This window comes from Fukomys damarensis, unplaced genomic scaffold, assembly GCF_012274545.1.
Source record: "Fukomys damarensis isolate Sample0158 unplaced genomic scaffold, DMR_v1.0_HiC HiC_scaffold_16, whole genome shotgun sequence".
NCBI classification, from domain to species: Eukaryota; Metazoa; Chordata; class Mammalia; order Rodentia; family Bathyergidae; genus Fukomys; species Fukomys damarensis.
The window spans coordinates 51,836,147-51,852,934 of record NW_022900928.1 but is presented as its reverse complement, the minus strand read 5'-3'; the positions used below and the strand labels follow the sequence as shown (position 1 = coordinate 51,852,934).

Sequence of the window (16,788 nt, the reverse complement as noted above, 5' to 3'; positions counted from 1 at the left end):
ATATATATATATATCCATAAACACCTTTATTACATGGCCTATGCCAGGAGGAAGGACTTATTTGCCTTTCGGGGCCTAGATTTTCCTCAGTCAGGACTCCAGCTCCTTGCCCTGCAGCATGTGGCCATCTGCTCTGCCACATTGGCCTAGTCTTGCTGCAATGCAAATGAAAAGTGTGCTCTGCTGGAACCGCTCCTCCCAAAGACTGCTGATTTTGGCCTTCTCTTTCCTTTCATCATACTTCTTTTGAATTTCCTTTGATTGTTTCTTTGATTGTAAAATCTCTTCCTCCTTGCCAGCCAGCTCAGCCCTCTTCTTTTACCCCAGGGGCAGTGCACGGTGGGATTGGACTGGTGTGGGTACAGCCTGCTGTCAGTGAGCACAGTGCAGTTCTTCACCAGGGCCTTGGTGCAGGCCGGCTCATTATTGGATGCATTGTAGACAATATCAATGATCCTCATTTTTCACGTACTGTGCAGCACTCGGAGCCTTGGGAGAAGTTTCCACATCCAGCCTCAGGACACGGTACTCCTTTTTGCCTCCTCAAACTCAAGACTGCGTGTCCAGCAAGATCAATCTTAGTGTTTGCAGCAAGGTGTCTCAATTCATACTTAGAATATCAGTATAGGTGAATAATGCCCATTTTCATTTTATCCTGATATGTAATTAGAACAGTTTGTAGAGGTTTCAGACCATAGATGGCTCCAAGGCCAGATGGCATGGCAGAAGGGTATAGAAAGGAAGAATTGCTCATGGCCTGGCAGGCAGGAGTAATTAAGGGAGAAAGGAGGGAGATACACCTTTCCAGGCCACATCCTTAGTGAACCACTTCTTCCCAATATTATATTTAGTTATACAGTCATCGATGGATGAATACCATGCCCTCATTATCCAGTCACCTCCAGGAAGCCTGACTGTGAGTGTATGAGGCTTTAGGAGGACATCTAGATATAAACCATGGCACAGCTCATCTCCTGTAGGAAGGTTACCCCGTCCCAGTGCACATACAACGCAGGGATCATATGCTCTATAAAAACTTTCTACTTCTAGAGAGTGCTTATCAAAAACAAACTAAGAAAATTTAAGAGCTCATGCTCCTCCATGCTCTTCCCCCAGGAACTTGATTCAGTTAATGCCCCTGTTAATTCTAAGCCTTGGACCAGAGATGTAGCTCAGAGGCACAGTGCCTGTCTGGCAAATATGAGGCCCTGGGTTCAATTCCCAGTGCCAAAAAAGAAAAGTGAAAAAAAAAATGTTAAATCTTGTTTCACAATTTTAATTGCAAATGTGAATGAGTGGCAGCATATTTTTTTCTCAGTTGTCCATTTTAGCTTATTTATGTTTTTCATATTCATCCATTTCTCCCTTCTTTAGCTCAAGCCATCATAATTTCTGTTGGATTATTATTATATCTGCCTTTCCTTTTTCATACCAGCCCAGACTAAGTCTCTGAAAATACCACTAAAAATATCATTCTCTTCCCTGAGATGTTTAAGTAGTTCTCTATCGTTACTGGGCTTCTTAATATTACTTATAAGACCCAATATGACAAAAGTAGGTCTGCTTCATCTTCCTCCTTCACTCAGACTGATGTGCTTAAGCCGTGAAAACTTTCACAAGTTTACCTAAGCATACCCATATCCTTCTTCATCTTCAAGCCTTTTCATATGCTGTTCTCTTCTCTTGAAGCCCCCCTTTTATTCCATCCTGTCCTCTACTGGCCTTCTGTAGCTTCAGAATACCATGTTGGGTTCCCCTCTTTGAGAATCCTTCTTTGACTTCTACCATCTAGAGACACTCTCTCATGCTGATCCCTTAACATTTCCATGGTTCTTACATTATCACAATTACCAAAAGTCTTTCTCAAGAAAACAGCCCAGGAAGCCTGCCCCAAATGATCAGAATGGGCAATAGTCATATATTGGCCAAAGAATCAATAAAGACAAACACCATCTACACCATTTTAGCCCATAGACTCCTTTAGCCTTAAAGAGTAGATGGGAAAAAATAGCCACAGGGAGAACAGAATGAGAAAAGTAGCAAACCCAGAAATCAAATAAAAGGAAAATGAGGATTTAAAATAATAATAGTGACAATAGTAATAACAAGGGCAAAACATAGCTTGCATGGCAAATGGTGGTATTGGACAAACTCCACAAACTGAATCACCAGTGCTGCCAACAATCTATAAATGCTACAATCTGGAGAGGTCTGGCCTTTTTTAGAATCCTATAATTAGCTCCAGGTCTAAGCCTAAATGATAGATGCGGATCTGAACAGAGAACCAAAAAGAGAGAAAATAAGGTTTGTATTTATTTCTGGAAAGTAAGCACTACAGTTAAAAGAGAAAGGGATGCAGTTACTTGTTTAGAAGAGTACATGAAAATGTAGTGAGAAGAAGAAAAATCTCAAGAAGAAGCCTTGCATTCATCTTGGAATCAATGTTTTGATTAACAACTATTAGTTAAGTTTGGGACTCACCCACATCCTGCAGGCACATGCTCAAAAAACAAGAATAGATTGCTAAAGTTCTCTGCAGAGGAAGGAGGAGAAGTTTGAAGTTCTTTTTCAAGAGAGAAGAAAGGTTAGAGAAGGAAAATTCCTGAAAGCAAAAACAAGAAAAAAAAATAGATATGTCAGATGGTTAAGCCCTAACCCCAAAAGGGCTCAAATAAAATATCATTTATTAAAAACCCTGTTTGGACATTTGTGTGTTCTTCCTCTTTGAATGTTTAAAAAGAAAACTATAGGGTAAGCAAATGTTTGCAAAAGTTTAAACTCATATCTCCTTAGAGACGGAGATTAAAAAACCTTTGGAACTTTCTCACTCCTGTGATTCTATGACATTTTGTGGAATCAAGAGCATGATTAAACCTAAAGAACTATAATAAAAACAAACCTTACATGTAATTATAATATCCAAAAGTGCCTACTTCATCTCTTTTGCTGCTTTGCTTGTATTTTTCACCTAAACAGCTTTAAACTGCAAATAAGCATTTTAAAAAAGATACTAGGTTCTCAAAATGGGAAAAAATACATACACCTGAATTCAGAAAACAATTCTGTTTGCAGGTCAATATTTTTAATGGTACTATAATTTCTTTGATACAACAAATACTGCACTGCACTGCTTTCTGAAATTTTTGTTAGCGTTTATAGGTATACGGGATCAAAGATGAGAGAAGCATGAGTTCTGCTTTTGGAAAGCTCATAATCACTTTGAGGAATAGAAATACAATAAATATCCCCCCAAATAGGAGACAAATACTGAAATGGAGTTATGTGAAAATGCTATTTATTAAGAAACTCTTATTTAATGCAGAGAAAGACATGTAGATTGCAAATCCCAAGTATTTTATTTGTGGAACTATCATATCCTGCTATTTTTTCATAACATGACAGTTTTTTTCATAACATGACAGTTTATCAACTGATCTTTGTGAAGACAAACAACAAAACTATAACAATAGATGACAAAAGAAGGGGTAAGGATCAGGGCCTAGAAGTTGGAGTGTAGCACCATAAGGAATGCCTGCCCAGTTTTCAGGTCATTTTGCAGAGTAAACCAGTGGGTGGCCTCACCATTCCAGAAGTCAAGTAGAGCCAGGAAATATGAAAGAGGAGGCCTGTAAACAGCATGCTCACCACCAGTACTGCTACTACTTTGTCCTGAGAGAATCATTCTAAGACGAACATCAAAGAGAGTGCAAGAAATCATAAAAAGGCAATTTGCCAATTTCTCAGGCTGCTGTGCACAAATCCAGAGTAGCTTTGATTTGGTGATGATAGTTCTGGGGAATCAACAAAAGGAAATGCTTCACATTCCATTTGCCCCACTTACTAGGCCCAGCATTGTCAGCTTGACCTTGAGACCCCGAGGCCCCCCCAGGGACCACTCTTCTTTGTCACCACTTTTAGATAACCCTAACCTCTGCTCTTCCCACTGAAAGACTAAACCCAACCGGCTGCGAAATGATGTTCCTTTCCTTAAAATAGGGGTTAACATCTGAGGGGATTTCTTAGGGGAAAAGTTAATATTATTTAACAGTCTGAAAGCATAGTTGAGTCTGCTTTCCTAGCTAAAACTGTGCATTGTAATTAATATGTGAAGCTACCTTAAGTAGAAATCATTTGCTTTGCCTTTTCCAATCTCACTTCATTAAAAATTGGGTGTGGGGAGAGAAAACACTGAATTGAAATGACGTGATAAGAGATTTTTAAATCAAATGCTGCGAAGAAACAGGAACACATATTTAAGAAAGAAAGAGTGGTTATAAAGACTGTAATGTATAAATATATGACAACTGAACAACCAATGCTGTGGGAAAGCCACCTATAATGACAAAGCAGAAGCATGAACTAAAATTAAATTTCCCTTGAATTCCATCTTACAGAAGCAAGAAAGAGAAAAATAATTCACTGAATGCGTGCGTATGACTTCAGCTAAAGTCCAACTCATCACTATTTTGGCAGTGGCTGTTAAAGAAGCTATTTTTACAATAAATACTGTAAAGTTGCAATTTTATAACAAGTATTATAGTTACTTATTACAATAAATAAATCTGTTTCAGGTGTTTGATTTTTTTCACCTTACTAATAGAATCATCATACTTAAAGTTGGAAAAAAAATTAAAACAGCAATAAGGGATATGAGACATAAGGGGTAGGAAATACAGCTTCCTTTTCTTCCCTGTGGCTCCAGCTTCCCCATTTTCAGCCAGACGAAGCAAGATTCTAGATTTGGTACAACCGAGAGAGGAAAACAGTAGAGGGAAAATCTAAGAGGTTAAAGCTGGAAATGCAGGCAGGGTCAGGACACCTCCGTGCTTCTCTCTTACCTCCACAAAGTAAAGTCCGGGCTCCAGGGGGTCTCTCTAAGGCCTGACCTCCACCGGCCTCCTCTGCTTGTCTCCGGCCTCTTCACCTTGCCCCTTGGGCTTCACAAACACTAGTTTGTCACGTTCTTGCACAAACCAGGCCACCTGATAACTATTCCATTTCCTAAAGTTTCCCCCTTGGCTGGTTCAGGGCTGTTCTTCTGAGCACACAAGAAAGATTCTCTTCATGTTCCAGTAATTATCCCATAACGATGATGTCCTATCCCAGCCTGTGACCCCTTTTTATAATCTCTCTGATATGACTGTCTTCTTGGATCAGTCATTGAGTTGGATAAAGTCACACCTGTTACAATATCACTGGTGTCCAGCATGGGGCCATTTGTCAAGTAAATGAGTGACTGTGATGTTTGTGAACTTTCATTCAGCTATTTATTTAACTTTTGCTGGCAAAAACTTCCTAAGCAAAGCCCCATGGACTGTGTGGATGATGGGAAAAGAAGGAAGGAAGAAAAGGGAGGGAGAGGGGAAAGAAAGGAAATGGAGAAACGGAAGAAGAAATTAAAGAAAGAAGGAAAGAGAAGGAAGACCTCAGAAAGCCCTATCATTAAGAAGAATGACTTTGAATTTTGGGATGGTTGGGTGAGTGCAGAATATGTTTCAAAGATTGGAAAAGAGACAAGTGTGAAAGAAAAGAAAAGCAAAGAATTCTTTTACAGCCACTCATGAAGCCATACACATTCATTTAGCAGTTTTTAGAAAATTAAAGGGAATTTAAGTCAAAAGAGGATGATATTGGGAAAATTTGTAGATACATTTTATCTTATAATTATAATAATTACTATATGTGGTATTAAATTATAATTTCATGTTATATGTGTAAATAATATATATGCCATATAATACTAATAATGTACCCATTAATTTTTATGTCCAGGGCATTGTCTAAGCATTTATACTCACTAAGTCACCCAACTCAATTGAGTAGTCATAATATAATTATTTCATAAACAAAGAAACTAAAGGTTAGAAAGGTTAAGTCACGTACCAAAATCACAAGTGCCAATTTCTTTTGCGTATATAAGTAATCAAAGCAACCAGTAACTTAACAGAAATTTCCCATCACTATGCACAAATAGACATGTCCAAGCAGTAGTTATTCTGGAAAGAGCTCGCCAAACTATTGTCTTATTACAAAAAAATCACTTACACCTACCAATAATTCCTACTCAAAGTGAAATGACACACTTGCTTAGGTTCTGGTTAATTGTAAATGAATCATAACTAGTGAATTTTTTCCTTTAAATTTATCCTAAAATATTGGGAGAAAGATTTATAAAAGAAAGCTAAAGTTATGTTTAACATTATTCAGATTTTACAATAACATTTGTTGACACAAGTACCTTGGAATTAACAGACCAGAGAGACACATGACTCATCCTCATGAAGATTAAGACAAAATTACTTAACAAGGTTGATGAATGCAAAAATACATTTCTGTTTACAAAGAACACAGAACAGGAAACTCTGTGGTTATTTCATTGTGTGCTCATGAATTACTATGATTATGTGGTTTAGGACAACCGCCTTTAAGTACACTTCTTTTAAATTATTGCTACCCACATTATACTTTAATCATCATTTTCCTTATCTAAAAATTCAAATTTTATGTTTAGTGACTTCTTAATTCCACTATTAAAATCCATTGCCTGAAGATTTTTAAATAATTGCTTTTGTAGAATTCAATATTAAAAAATTTTTATTCTTTGAACAGAAACATTAAAAATGATCATGAGCACTGAGTAGCAGGGAAAGTAAAAGATTAGAATCAAATTGTTTTAAGTATTATTATCAAATTATTTTCAATTCAGTTCTCAGTGTGTCATGGCTTTATGAATCTCTGTTCTATTCTCCCTCGTAGAAATTGTGCCTGATGACTCTGCCATCATTGGACTCAGCCCATCCTGGCCCACTGCACTGCTCTTTCCCAGATGGAAAACCGTTCATTGACCAACAGCTGTCAGTACACTGTCTTCGGGCTATGCCAAAGAAAGAAGGGCCACCTCACTTCAAATTGAAAGATATTTCCATTGCTGTTATCATACTTTTATGGAGCTCAGAGCCCTGGCCAGCAAGCCTCCTGTATTGGGTTTTTGTAAGTCTACTAGAGCCTATATGATTTTTGCAAAAGGTACCCTCACCCCCAGCCAGCACTAAGGGAGTCCAAATCACCTACATGATGCTATTTATAGGTGTAGTAGTCATCTACAGCCTCCCAGAGACATCCAGAACCTCCATGGGGTGCTGAAATCATCCTGAGCTGATATTGCAACCCAGCTTCACCTTTTGTATAACCCTACTTTCTCCTCTTTCCTTCCACAAATGGTGACTCCAAGAGCACTCCCAATAACTTCCTACTCTCTCGTTTCCTGCTCAGAGTCTGTTCCAGCAGATTCAACCTATAAGAACAGACAAATTCTCATTTCAGTAAATGTGCCACAGAAAATATGCTTAATGTTTTCTAGAATATAAGAGAAAGTACCAAGTGGTATTATTCTTACATATTGAATCTTCATTCTATTTCCATTTTTTACCAAGTAATTTTGTGACCTCACTAACAATTTTGTTAATTTATTCAACAAATCTATTTTGTTAATTTAAACATTTTCTGATTCATTTATCAATCATTACTTAGAAGCCAAAATTATGTTACTGAGGAGCTCAGAGTGTAAGAGAAAAAAAATAGTCCCACGGTGTGAGAAGTACCCCATTACAGACACATAGATGAATCTAAAGTTGCAGGCTGACTAAGAAGGAGGTAGAGACAGAGATAAATGATGGACAAATTAGGAAAGACAGGTGCGGTGAAAGCTTCTGGCTCCCTTCAAGAATGGTAAGGCTGCAATCAAGGAGAACGAGGACGCCAAAGACAAACAAATGGGTTATGAGCAGCGTTATGCAGTGGGTTACAAGCATTTTCTCAAAGGTCAAGTGGGGCCATTAAAAGGTTTTATAGGGAGATTGACATGATTATTTTATTTTAAAAATATGACTTTGGAAACTAGATACAGTTTGGATCAGAAAGGAACAAGGCTAATAGGAGAGTGGAAGTAGGCCAGTTTAGTAACCAAGTGAGAATGAATGTGGTCTTGAGCAAGACAGTGAAGGAGGAAGAGGAAACAGACTCCAAACACATTTCGGAGATGGACCGCCTCAGACTCATTAAACCTTTTAGAAACAGAAACTTTACTCCTTAAACATCATACGTATGAAATACCATATTAAAATATCTTTAAATAACACTGATTATCCCACTGTGGTATGAATATGGATGTTTTTAAATTGACTTTTTTAAAAACTCTCTTTTTATTCATTCTTGACAGGGACTTTGTAAAAAATTGACACTAACAAAAAAAACATTAAGAAACAAGTAAAGAGAACTCAGTAACAATTGGCACAGCAACCCCTCATCTTGATTTGTAAATATTGTTCTCCAGTAAAAGTCAACAGAGCACCATGGAAAAATTGCTAACTCGAGGGCTGGACAAGAGACAGTGTAAAGACAGTCTTTAAATAACTCATGGATCCAGAAGGCACAGCAGTGCCCCTCACACAATGGAGTCTTACCAAAGCAGGAGCCCTCAGAGGCCAGCTTTGGACAGTCTCATCAACAAAATAAACAATTATGCTAATGGTTATAATATATAAAATAAGAATTCCTGGGTCTAAAAACTGGTAAAAGGGAATGAATAAATAATTGGGGGGCTCTTCTTACAGATAAACTCCTATAAATAAATGCAGAAGGAATAACCAAAATATAAAATCACTACTACAAAATTGTTTCAAGAAAGAATCAACAACAGATGCTAAAATCAGAGGGCAGAAGTATATCATGAGTGTTACACAGGATATTTCTATGAGTCTCAAACATTCTCCTTGTAAAGGGTACAAAGGGGAGAGAGTGAAAAAAAAATTGACATACATTACCTTATCCAACAGATCAGTTAGCAACACCCTTAGTGTTGACATCTTGTACCTCCCAGTGTGCTACATCAACACAGCTTGTACATTGTTCACACCCAAGAAGCACAACCTGAACTTGACCAAGAGGGGGCATCAAAGAAATCCAGATTAAAGAACATCCTTTAAAATAACTTGCCGGTGCTTTTCAGAAGTTTGGAGACCATGGAAAGACTTTATTTCTCCATCAATTTTAAAAGATAGTTTTGAAGGATCTATTAGTCTGGTTTGGAAGTTCTTTGAAGGCTTGGAACACTTCACTCCAAGTTCTCCTGGCCTTTAAGGTTTGTGTTGAGAAGTATGTTGTAATTCTAATGGGTTCACCTCTCAGTGATGTGTTGCTTTTCCCTAACAGCTTTTAAGATTCTGTTTTGGGGTTGATCTTCTGGGATTCTGACAATGATGTGTCATGGAGTTCTTTCCTGCTGATGACTATTTGGGGCTCTCTCTTTTCTCTCCCACTCTCTCTCTCTCTCCCCTCTCTCTCTCTCTCTCTCTCTCTCTCTCTCCACACATATATATGCCCATATATATACATGGATAAATATACATGTGTATATATATCTATATCTATAGATATAGATATAGATATATATAATATTTATTATATATTTATCTGTATGTTCTATACTTTCCCCACATTTTGGAGAATTTTCTATTATTTCTGTAATCAGAGTTTTCATGCCATTCATGCTGTTTTCTGATCTAATTCCAATTAATCTTGGGTAAGTCTTCCTTGCAATATCGAAGAGCTGTTGGATCCATTTTCCATGGTCTCTTGAGATTTTGAAGGCATCTTAAAGTATATGGTTTCCTGTATCAGCTCTATCTCTAGTTCTGACACTCTGTCCTCACACTGGTCACTTCTGCTGCCCATATTTTCAACAGATATTTTTGGTCTCCTGGATTTATATTTAGTATGTGCTGTGGAGTCTAATTCTTTGCTCATTTATGTTTTGTATTGTTTAATTTAGCTTAGCTAGCTTTTTGCTAGTGCCTTTGTATGCCAAATGATTTTTATTAAGTCCATTATCTGTTTAGTTATACCATCTTTGAGCTCACCAAGCACCTTATTGATCTGTCTTATTATCTCCACTTTTATCATTTCACATAATCCAGCTATTTGCTTTTGATTTCCTCACCAATCAGTGCCCCTTGGAGAAGAATGCCCCATGCTTTGGGGAAGTTGGGGGTTTGGGGAGGCATTCTTTTTGCCTTTTTTTTTAATGTTTCTATGTTTTTTTCTTTTTAGTGTGTGTGCTAAGGCTTGCAGGTTGGCTATAGTGGAAGGACTCTGTTGCTAGTACAGAGATCTCTTTACTTAGTGTTTGTTTTCCAATGATATCCTCTGGACATGGCTATCTATAAGTATCTGCCTCTGTCCCAAAATCCAACCACCTCTGATAATTTCAGAGGAAAGGGTTTGTAAGTGGCCCAGTATCCACTTCTCCAAAAATGAACTGTAGTTGTTGACACAAAGACAAACCAGATATTGCTATACATTAAAAAGCAATAGCAACAACTATGCCACCCTAGCAATACAATACAGTCAATAACAATAATCAAGTCAGAAGCAAACTGTATATTGACATAATATAAGAACTAATAAAAGCTATCACTATATCACCCTTAACCATAGAAAAGACCTGTAATTATAATATAGACACAAAGACAAATGAGATACTGACATACAATAAATATCTACTAAATGTAACTAATATACCACCATTAACAATATAAAGTAATTTAGCAATAATAGCAGATAGTTAACTAAATATCTAAAGATCAGTAATACTTAATAGCACTACTCTTAAAGAAGGAGGAGGTGGAGAAGGGACAACATGAGAAGTAAAATTTGAAAAATAAAGAAAAAGAAGGTGAAAAGGAAGGAAAAGGGTGATTAGGGATCCTGTTAAGGAGTAAAAGAAAAGTCACAGAATTAGATAAATAGCAACAGAAAATAAAAGGGGGGGAGAACAAAAATTTTAAGTAGAAGAAATGGAAAAAATAAGCTCTGCTCCCCCCCAAAAAAATAAGAAAAGAAATGAATCCCCCCCAAATTCCCTGTTATTGATTGAATGGTTTCTTTCCAGAATCTGCAGTGTTGGAATCCACCAGATATAGGGGAGAGATAGTGCATCACTACTATAGCGCTAATATTTTGTTTCCACAGTCACATTTTTGTATTTGAATGCTGAATCCTACTCCACCTTTCCTGTAGGTGTAGTCAACCAATGGTGTCCTCTCTAGGGCTATAGTCACTCAAGCCACTCTCAGTTTCCATATCCCTCTGTGTGCCCCAAGTTTTGGCTTTCTCTTCCTAGCTCTGTGGCCTGTATATTGGTGAGGTACCATCCCTCCTCCAGAGGGCCCTCTGTCCATACATCACAGGTTTTGGCCACCATCCAAGCCAATGCATATGCTTGGTCATATCAGGAGGTGAGGAAAGCAAACAGACCAATGAGCTTTGTGCTGGATGTAAGCAGTGGGGTGGGGGTGAGAGTCAACCAGTCTTCTGTACTTGAGAGCAACTTTCAGACCCACCTTGCCCTTGCAAAGCAACACACAAACAGCCTGACATCTCAGCTCAGAAGGTAGAACCTCTGTACCCTTTCCAGCTTAAGCTGAAGGCTCTCAGGGGATCCCTTGTGGCTATCTCCCAGCCAGTTACTGTAGTAGGGTGACATCAGAAACAATGAAGTATAATTGTTCTGGCTTTTTGCTTCTTTGCTTAAAATCAGATGATTGTAGTTGTGTGAGTTAATTTCTGTGTATTGTATTCCACAGGTCTATGTCTCTATTTTTGTGCCAATATATAGTGGTTTGGTTACTATGGCTTTGTAGCATAATCTAAAATTGAGTATTGTGATGCCTCTAAGCTTACTCTTTTTACTTAGAGATTGCTTGGGCTATTCTGGGTCTTTTCTGTCTCCATATGAATTTTAGGATTTTTTTTTTTCTAGTTCTGTGAAGACTGTCTTTGGTTGTCATTGGTTTTGATTGGGATTGAATTGAATACATATATATTACTTTTGGTTTTATGGCCATTTTAGCAGTATTACTTTTTGCTTGTATATGAATATGACAAGTTTTTACATCTTCTAGTGTCTTCTTCAATTTCTTTCTTCATTGTTCTGATATTTTTATTACAGGTGTCTTTTACCTCATTAGTTACACTGATTTTTACATTTTTTAAGCTATCACTAATGGAGTTATTTTCCTAATTTCTTTCTCAGCTAATTCACTATTGGGATATAGAGAATGTACTGACTTTTTATAGTTGACTTTATATCCTATCACTTTGATGAATTATTTTATCAAATCTAAAAGTGCTTTGGTGGAGTCTAGGGTTTTGTAAATACAGGAACATACTGTATGCAGATAAAGATAACTTGAATTTTTCCTTTCCTATTTGTGTTCTTTTTAGTTTTCTTTTTTTCTTGTCTAACTGCTCTAGCTAAAATTTTAAGAACAATACTGCATAGGAGTAGTGAAAGTGGACATCTTACCCTTGTTCCGGTTTTTGAAGGAAATGTTTTCATTTCATCTCCATTCATAATGATGTCAGCTGTGAGTTTGTTATATATAGCCTTTATTTTATTGAGGTGTAATCCTTCAGTACCTCTTTGGGGCTTTTTACCATGAAGGAATGTTGAATTTTGTCAAAGGTTTTTTGGTACCAATTGAGTTTTTTTTTTCTTTTTATTGAGTTTATTGGTACAATCTAGGTAAACAATAGTTGCATTCATTGTTGGGATCCTGTACCTTTACATAATAGGTCTTCATTCTCATTTGTTCCCCTTGTCCCTGCCCTCCCTTCACCCTCTCCTGCCCTCCCCATTTACAAACACTTTATTTCCATTTTTTCAGTTTCTCATATTTTTTTCCTCTCCCTTATTCCCTTTCCCCCACCCTTCCCACTTTCCCTATACCTGTAGCCCTTTACTTCCTATTTCACATTATTTATTATCTCATTAGGATCCTGTGTACTATTATAGTTTTTCACACCAAAGAAACTATTCAGTATTTCAGTTAAAGAAATCTCTGTATGAACATTAAAAATAGAGAATCCTAACATAAAACTAAAAAGGAAAGTAAAAGAGAAAAGGCAATGATGTAACATTAAAATAATCCTTAATTATGAAGATGAAAATGGTCCCTTAACATATTTAAATTGCTTCTTGCTCTTGTAGTCTTATCTTATTCTTTTTTTCATTATTTAGAGAATACTTTATTAGTTTCTGTAATCAAACCCAAGTAGATATGACCTTACATATTTAGTACAGTGTGTTACCCCTGTACAAATAGATAAAAAATAAAAAATAAAAATAAAAAAATTAACATTTCTAAACCAATATGGCTGTCCATTTCTGTATTAAAAAGAAAGAAAAAAATAATATCCAGAAAACAGCAAAGTTCTGTTGCTGCTGTGGTACCTGGCACCATTTTTTTTATTAGCATTTTAATCATCATCTGGAAAGAGAACATTCTAGAGTAATATCATTAAATATAGCTCTGATAAAGCACAGTCACTACTGTGTATCATAAAGCAGGTACAAGATATTTTACATTCACAGAGGTGTGATACAGTACTGTCCTACATCAATAATACTAGAATCAGTTTTGGGTGGAAATTTGCTTTGTCTGCAAATAAAGACTGCTGCCCCTGTTTTTTTCTGGGCTCCTGTCACATGGAGAATTGTTTTCTATCCTTTCACTTTCAGTCTATGGGCTTCTTTTTGTACTAGGTGTGTTTCTTGTATGTTTACATTCACAGAGGTGTGATACAGTACTGTCCTACATCAATAATACTAGAATCAGTTTTGGGTGGAAATTTGCTTTGTCTGCAAATAAAGACTGCTGCCCCTGTTTTTTTCTGGGCTCCTGTCACATGGAGAATTGTTTTCTATCCTTTCACTTTCAGTCTATGGGCTTCTTTTTGTACTAGGTGTGTTTCTTGTATGCAACATATTGTTAGATTATGCTTCTTATTCCATTTTGCCAGTCTATTTATCTTGATTGGTGAGTTGAGGCCATTGACATTGATGGTTATAACTGATATGTACTGACTTATTATTCACCTGTTATTGGCCTTTTGTTGACTCTTTTTACTTTTTCACCTTCTCCTTTTAGTTTCTTGCCTTGCCTATTTGATTTGTTCTGTTGGGCCTCATGGTGTTGTTGCCTTCATTGTCTTTTTCTAGGATCTTGTTTAGAATTGCTTGTAGTGCTGGTTTGGTATTCATGTAGTTTTCAGGTGTTCTTTGTCATGGAAGTGTCTTATTGCCCCATTCATTTTGAAAGAGAGTTTTGCAGGATACATCAGTCTAGGTTGGAGATTGTTCTCTTAGTAATTGAAATATCTCATTCCAGGCTCTCCTTGCCCCCAAGGGTTTGTGTTGAAAAGTCTCCTGTGATTCTGATGGGCTTTCCTTTGCATGTGATTTGTTTCTTTTACTGTTTGTAGTATTTGTTCTTCTGTTGGGTTTCTGGGATCTTGATTATTATATGTCTAGGTGTAGATTTTTTTTTATTGTGGCTAGTTGGGGTCCTATATGACTCAGTTATCTGAATGTCAAATTCTTCCCCTCTGTTTGGGAAGTTTTCTGTCATTAATTCTGCAAACAGCTTTTTAAAGTCATTTGTATTTTGTCTTCAATAGCTTCCTAGAGTTTGCATGATCTTCCTGTGTCTCTGGCCTCACTTCTAATCTTTCTCTATTCTACCTCTCTATCCCTCCCTCTGCAACTTTGTAATTTTCTAAACTGTGATTGTTGCTATTGTTATTGCCAGTTGTATCACTTGGGCTAAGCTGTTGTGATTCATCTACTCAGTTGCCTTCCTGGTATACTGAACTAAGATTGCATAAGAATCATTAGAGACTCAAAACCTAAAGACCAATTATATCTGGAAGACACCTCTGAGAAGCAATCATTCCATAATGGTTCTAAATACAAACAACAAAGATACTTACAATAAGACTGAAGAATCAAACAAGGAATTAAACCCAAAAAAGCACCAACAACAAAAATAGAAATAAGAAGACACCTAAGCAAGGTTCTGACCCAGATTACCAGCTCAACAAAGGCAAACTCTGGGGGAAATGAGGTGGAAAATCTGATAATAAATCACTTGGACACCCTGAACTCATGGCACAGGAAGTAATAAAACAGATGAATGTGGTTCTAGAAAAATTCAAAACAGAAATAATTTCCCAGATAAATTCAGAGATGGTGAGCAGAATTAAAAAAAAAAAAAAAAAAACATGATTAGAAACTCTAGAACAGAAGCAGACTTTTTAAAAAAACAGATGAGCTCAGGACCATGATTGAAGCCATGAACATCCAGCATGGGAAAGAAATGAAAACCATGAATATACAAAATAGGAAAGACAAGGAATCCATGAAACATATTCAAACAGATATCCAGGAGATTAAAAACTCTATTGAAAGTATTCACAGCAAAATGAGTGAATGTGAATACAGAATATCAGATATAGAAGACAGGCTTGTGGTCAGTGACCAAGAATTCTTAAAAATAGTAAGGGACCATGAGAAATCAATCCAGCAGCTTCTAGATGATACAAAGAAGAATAATATAAGACTGATGGGAATCCAATAAAAGCAGAAGAAAGTACAAATGACATTTAAAAACTGTTCACAGAATTAATGACAGAAAACTATCCAAACAGAGGGGAAGAATTTGACACATAGATAAATGAGGCATATAGAACTCCAATAGCCATGTTCAAAAAAAAATCTACACCTAGACATATAATAATCAAAACCCTGGAAGCCCAACAGATGAACATAATACTACAAGTAATTAGAGAAGAGAAACAAATCACATACAAAGGAAAGCCCATCAGAATCACAGCCAACTTTTCAACACAAGCACTGAAGTCAAGGAGAGTGCTAAAAGAAAACAACCTCCAACCTAAACTGATGTATTCTGCAAAACTATCCTTTAAAACTGATATGGAAATAAGATACTTCCAGGACAAAGAACACCTGAGAAATTTCATTAATACCAAACCAGCACTCCAAACAATTGTAAACAATATCCTAGAAAAAAAAAAAAAAACAATGAAGGTCACAACTCCATAAGGCCCAACAAAGCAAATTCATCAGGCAAGGCAAGAAAATAAAAAGGGGGAACAGAAAAATAAAAGAGTCAACAATAGGAAAATAATATTATGACAAGGATAAGTCAGTACATATCAGTTATAACCATCAATGTTAATGGCCACCATCCACCAATCAAAAGAAACAGACTAGCAGAATGGATTAAGAAGCAAAATCCAACAATATGTTGTACACAAGTAACCCAATTAGTTTACAAGCAAATTCATAGACTGAAAGTAAAAGGAAGAAAAACAGTTCTCCATGCAATTGGAGCCCAGAAAAAAGGCAGGGGTAGCTATCTTATATGCAGTCAGAGTAGATTTCAAATCAAAACTAATTAAGAGAGACAAAGCAGGCCACTACATCCTTGTAAAGGTAACAATCCAAGAGGAAGAAATGACAATCATAAATATATATGCACCAAATCCTAATGCCACCAACTATATAAAACAAATATTAATAGACATGAAAAACCAAATAAGAATTAATACAATTGTAGTGGGGAATTTCAACACCCCAATGCCACAAATAGATAATTTAGACAAAAAACAGACAACAAAATATTAGAACTGAACAAAGCTTTTGAACAAATGGACTTAAAAGATGTCTACAGAGTGTTCCACCCCACAAAATCAAAATATACATTCTTTTCAGCTGCACATGGGTCATTCTCCAAAGTAGACCACATACTAGCTCATAAAACATGTTTAAGTAAATGCAAAGGAAATGAAATCATCCCCTGTATATTATCACACCATAGTGCAATTAAACTGGAGTTCAGTGGCATAAGAAACCACAAGAACTCCACA

At 36.5% G+C, this 16,788-nt stretch overlaps 1 pseudogene; it reads right to left on the bottom strand.

Moving 5' to 3' along the window:
- Positions 1–57: 57 nt before the first annotated feature.
- Positions 58–2,500, bottom strand: LOC104874841 (annotated as a pseudogene).
- Between the last annotated feature and the right edge of the window lie 14,288 nt (positions 2,501–16,788).